A 6,000-nucleotide genomic window follows, 5' to 3' on the forward strand; every position below is an offset into this window, starting at 1 on the left:
TTATATAGAATAAGTGATATATAATATTATATATAATATAAGGCTGTATATTTATGTTTTCAGAGGACGGCCGACTCACACTTGCGGAATACATGGAGAATTATTTTCTGGTAATAGAATCAGTATGGATAGACAGGCAGACATAAAAACGACAGACAGAGATACAGACAGATTGACTGACTGACAGACAAACAGACAGATAATATGAGATGATTGGAAGAGAAAGTGTAAGAGAGAAAGTTCAGAATGTATGCAGAGGATACAATAGTAAGGAATGTTAATATTTGATTACATTTCGGTGTTGACAGCTCTTCGATGACAATGACCGTAAATAAAACACCGGATTCGAAGGAGTGTTAACAAGCTGCTGGAAGCGATAAATAAAAGTAAAATTTTCGAACACAAATACAAACATTTTGTTGTGTGTTTTAGAGGCGTGGGGTTAATATGTGCCTTGACTGAATGCTCTTGAGCTTTGTAACCCTTCGTACATTTTCCATTAATATCTCTTCACTTTCTTCTGTTTCATTCTTTTAGATTGAATTATCATGTTTGTTTTAAAAATCTTTTCTCTCTCTCTGTCTCTCTCTGGGTCTTTCTTTTTCTCTGTATTTTTTTCTGTGTGTGTGTGTGTGTGTGTGTGACAGGATCAACCACTGTGAATGCTAACGTGGCGGAAATTATTTTATAATAAACATAATAAAGTTGACTTGTATTTCACCTTTTCACACAATCAAAGCCAGGCTCAAAGCGCTGTACAGAAAGAAAACAGACAGCTGGTTTCAAAAGCAAAGAGTTGATTGTAAGCTCTGTTAATGTAGCTACTCATGTTGAAAATATGATAACTGTATCAGCATCTGCAGCGTTTCTGAACTTCGTAATTTTGGCAATTCAGATAATTATAAAGCTTAGTTTTCCATGAGGCGTCCATGACAACGGGACTTAAAGGTGTGACAATGTACACTGAAAGGCTTTTCTACATGTTTATATAAATATTGGAAATATTCGAGCAAGTCGACTGATGCGTTTACTGATAGTTCCAAACTTCATAGAGTTAGCACATAATATGTACATTTTGTACTAAAATATAATCTGAAGAAAACCCAATAAAACTTGAATTTACTTTTATAATGTTACCGACAAATCGGTCACATAGAAATGTTTTTACTCTCCAATATATCAAATGACAATAAGAATCCATTCTGGTTAGTGTAGCATTGAAAAGATATAGAGAATAATTGATAAAAAGAGAGAGGCATGTTTTGAGTGGGGTGTGGAAAGGAGACTCGGAGGATTATATTATGGAACAGACTAGTTAAAACTGTTGAAGATATGTGTTATTCAGTCTGTCACGACTGATTACATACTGGTAGAATGCAGATCACATACACTGGACTGGTATTCAGAATCACATCTCAAGCATGGAGGATGTTATAAAAAAAGTTTTTTTTTCTTCCCTCGATATCGTTTTTGACAGAGGTGGCTGTCCACTTTGACCCCTGGTTCCTGCGCCACTTCAGTTTGTATACTAATGTTAATGTGTTAATATGTAATTTGTAATGTAAAGATATTATAGTATATGTCACGACACCGCCGGTGCCTCTTGTTTTTCGCTCTCTCCAACTCACCAGCGGGTCGGACAATTGCGCGTTCTTTCGTTCCAATTGAAGAATGATTCGCCTGTACGAGTCTGTCTGTTTACTGATCAAAATTACCAACCAAAAAGAATAGATCCTAAATATAAAAGCAAAACGGTATTTAACACCACAGTTTTTCCTTCAATCTCCACATCTACAAAGTACATCGAACACCTCACACACTATAAACTCACTGTCTTGGCAGTCGTTTCTCCGTTCACATTAGTACATTTGATCTCTGATTAGCAAATCGCACTGTCTTGGCAAATGCGTTCACCTCTCCCTTTCCGCTCTCTAACTTTCTTCTTCTTCCACTCGCTAACGTTCTTCCTCTTCTATCTACTCTCTAAAGTCCTCTTCTTCTCTCTATTCTCAGCGTCTTTCTTCTTCTAAAAATGCCCTCTAACGTCCTTCTGCTTCCATATCCCTTCTCAACGTCCCTCTCGCTTACCTCACTATTTCCTTTTGACGTCATTATACGTCATTTGTCACGTTCTATTTAGAGAACGTCCATCATTCGCACGCTTTCATCTACACACGCGCCCAGTCCTAGCACTCTGACTAGATCTATGACAGTATATCTATAGTCTCCTTTCTCAATACCTGTCACCAGTACAATAAAGGTTGGCTGTCGTGGGTTTAGCTCTCGCTATTCCATAAACCACTCCAAAAAGCAGAAATCCCAGGCCCTTAGAAGTTTTACAGAGACCGTTAAAATCTGTTTATTTAACACAGGTAATGGAGGTTAAGTTGCGATCATGATATCGGTTCTTGAGGTCAAGCGGGGTCACCTGTTATTGTCATTAAGGACACCACAGAGCGTGAGAGAACATATTGCACGTGTTGAATGCAAAGAGGATCAAAATCAAGTGACAAAGGGCTTGCCGTGAAAGTTGATTTTTGGTTTGTGACAGCTATGTTGTTATAGATGGTTGATTTGTTAGCAAGAAACGGTGTTTTAGTGAGTTCTATCAGTGTGTAAGCTTAACGCCATCCATATAGCCACGCTTACCTGCGCAGAGCGTAGCATTGAATAGATCATAAATTGCTTCTAAAGAATAATATATTGGAAAAAAATGAGAAGAAGGATTTGATAGATATAATTTTTTTTAACTAATACAGAAATGTTCAAACTTTGTTTGAAGTAAGTCTTGTTTTAGAACCAAGTGTCGACGAATGGTGTTTTGAAAATAAGTGTGTGCGTGTGTGTGTGTGTGTGTGTGTGTGTGTGCAATAATATGCTAAAAACAAGGTGACAGTCCTTGAGGAAATTTAAAGTCTCTCTCTGGTCTGTAACAAAAGCCCTCTGCCGTTTACTTCATAATTCATTAACTTGTAGATGAATCCACGTGTACTTTGCTGTCCTTTGTTTTTTGTGCTTTTCATTGCACTGTCTTTGATGGAGGGGAAAGCGCTGTATTAGTAGTAGTAGTACTACTGATACTATTCCTCCTCCTCCTCCTCCTCTTCTCAGTCAAATGTGCTTTCACAGTACGTGATTGTGCCATTGAGAGAAAAAAAAAACAAGAAAAAAATCCTGAACACGTGCGATTTATGGGTCATGAAGCAGTCAAGTGTTAATGATAAATAATGCTTTGAAGCAGTTGTATTTGTTATGTCAACATTTAAACATTGGCTTGTTCATCTTTTTGTCAAGAGGTATAGTATATATTTTGCTCTGCTTATGCCTGGTAAACACTCGATTTCTTGGTTTTCCTTGCCTACCATTGCATTGACAGGTAAGAAAGTATTCTTATATTAACATTAATTGTAAACGATTTATTTATTTTGTACATAAAATAATTTTTTAATATTTAAATCTCTGTCATGGTGCTAATGTTCTATTGGGTGTTATCACTACCTTTCTTACTACTTATGATGACTTATTTACCAAACATGTCAAAAATATCAAAAAAAGTAAAAACAAGACAAAGAGGGTTTCTGCATTGTGCAAGAGCTGTCTCTGAACTGATTGTGATGCTCTAGTTCACTGTAACAAGAATACACTTTACTAAATAATGACACCAACAAGTGTAAGTAGGTAGTTATCATTCGAATGTGCAACATTACGACGAATTTTTCCCTCTTAAAAATACTATGAGTAACAGTTGGCGTGAAACAGGGGAAACAATGAACCATGGCATATGACCTGTTGTTGACTTGATCCTTAAATAAACACACTACAACCTCAGTATATACACATACACCAAAGAAAATACATACAATGCTGCTTTCCATGTGTGTTCGTCTAAGGATCAAGTCCGACAAATAGACACTTGCCACGACACGGCTTATTGCCTCCCCTGCCTTAGTCCTACACATACAAGCAAAGACACACACTGTGACTAGACCTGCTGCAGATCAATGCAAGTAAAAGATTCGTAAATTCACTGAACTGTAAAAATATAATTTTGCAAGATTCGTGTATTCAACAAATGCAATGTGTTCTCTCCCGCTCATATTTAAGTAATGATCTTGTACAACTTTTGACCTTAAGAACCGATATCATGTTAAAGTAACAAATATTTTAGCCCTCTGTACAACATTTTGTCTTTTAATCCTATAAAACTTTAATATTAACAAATTAGTCAACCCTACGTAGTTCACAATTTGTAAAATGGGCGCAGCACATAAAACAGTTAAAAGCAATATTTCCGTGATACCAAATTATTTGTATTAATCAGCTGCTGTCTCCTGACTAAACAAGTATCCTAAGAAAGATTTCCTCACATCATCTGAGGTAAACCCCATTGGGGTTGTAGTCTAAGAAAAGTAATCAAAGCAAGACTAATCAAAACAAGTTAACAATCCAAAAATATTAGAGATAATTTGTAACTTTTGTTTTGACAGGGCGGACTAATCGGCAATTTCATCATGAAGGTTGTCATTCTCTCCTGTCTTCTAGCTGCAGTTCTTGGGTAAGCGCTCATTTCTTAACGGCTTTTAGAGAATTCTAAACTAGTTATGAGTGAAGCTTTTTAAAGAAAGTAAATTTTCTTAGACACTCCCCTTTTTCACATTAAAGCAGTAAAAATGTAATGAATAAGAGTAATTAAATCTCGGACAATACCTAGTACCCCCTACACACACACACAGGCACCAAAAGCACATCCTGTTAACAAATGGATGCATGACTAACATAAGAAGACGACTATACCATTTTATTTACTCTTTCAGGGTGGACTACGACGCATTTAAAAGAGGTTTTGACGCTCTCGACCAAGACGGTGATGGGATTGTACTGCAAGAGGAAATACTGACTTTCATCGAACAAAACGACCTAAACAGTAATCGTCATAATCATCATCGCCCTCGCGGATGTTAGCGACGACATACCGTTATTCCCTTTCTAATCGATCGCATTCTAGTATCTCTTTCTTTTAACCAATTTTACTTATTAATTCCATTAAGGCTACCCACGAGGACTCTATATCACAAAATCAGTGTATATAATTTACATTTTCAGGAACTTATATTTTGAATAAGAATAATAAAAGGTTGATGCGTATTAATCACATGATCAATTGTCGGAATTGTTTTCAAATTTATTTGCAGACGACGGAAGCATATCCATTGAAGAGAATACAGCTACTCAGCTACCCGGGACACCGAGATTGTAATTCAGGGTAATTTCAACTACTACGACAAAACTAGATGGCGCTGCTGACGGTGTCATCTCTCTGTCCGTGCTCCTGTGCTTTTGCACATCTTCGACGCTGATCGGTGAGTGTGACTCCTTTGACAACAAAGAAATTAAAGGCCAGGAACAAAATGTTATTTCCACCTCATACCTACAGAATATCGTACATAGGACACTTGAAGAAAAGATCTTTTGATAGTTGAACAATAACACTTGTGGTTTTGAATTTCATGTAGGGTTTTAAAATATGCACTTAGCTAAACCGTTTTAAAATATATCAAGGGCTTAATTTTAAAATCGTTTTATGTTGTGAGTTGTGAGCTTCACTTCTAAAACAACTGAATTGAAATTTCAGGTGACGGTGAAAATCACACTTGAAGAATGGTTTATTACTCTTCCACAGGTAATATCACGCAAACACACACACACACACACACACACACCACACAACACACACACACACACAACACAACACACACACACACACAGAGATACAGATACAGATACAGATACAGATACAGATACAGATACAGATACAGATACAGATACAGATACAGATACAGATACAGATACAGATACAGATACAGATGCAGATGCAGATATACACACAAGTGCCGTATTTTAAGATGAATAACTGCCGCTGTTGAGTATAGTCATATCCGACTATATGAATCGGGAAAGGAAGAAATTGCTTTTACTGCCTTCACCTTCATAAGCCGTTAT

Source organism: Pomacea canaliculata, linkage group LG7 (genome assembly GCF_003073045.1).
Source record: "Pomacea canaliculata isolate SZHN2017 linkage group LG7, ASM307304v1, whole genome shotgun sequence".
NCBI classification, from domain to species: domain Eukaryota; kingdom Metazoa; phylum Mollusca; class Gastropoda; order Architaenioglossa; family Ampullariidae; genus Pomacea; species Pomacea canaliculata.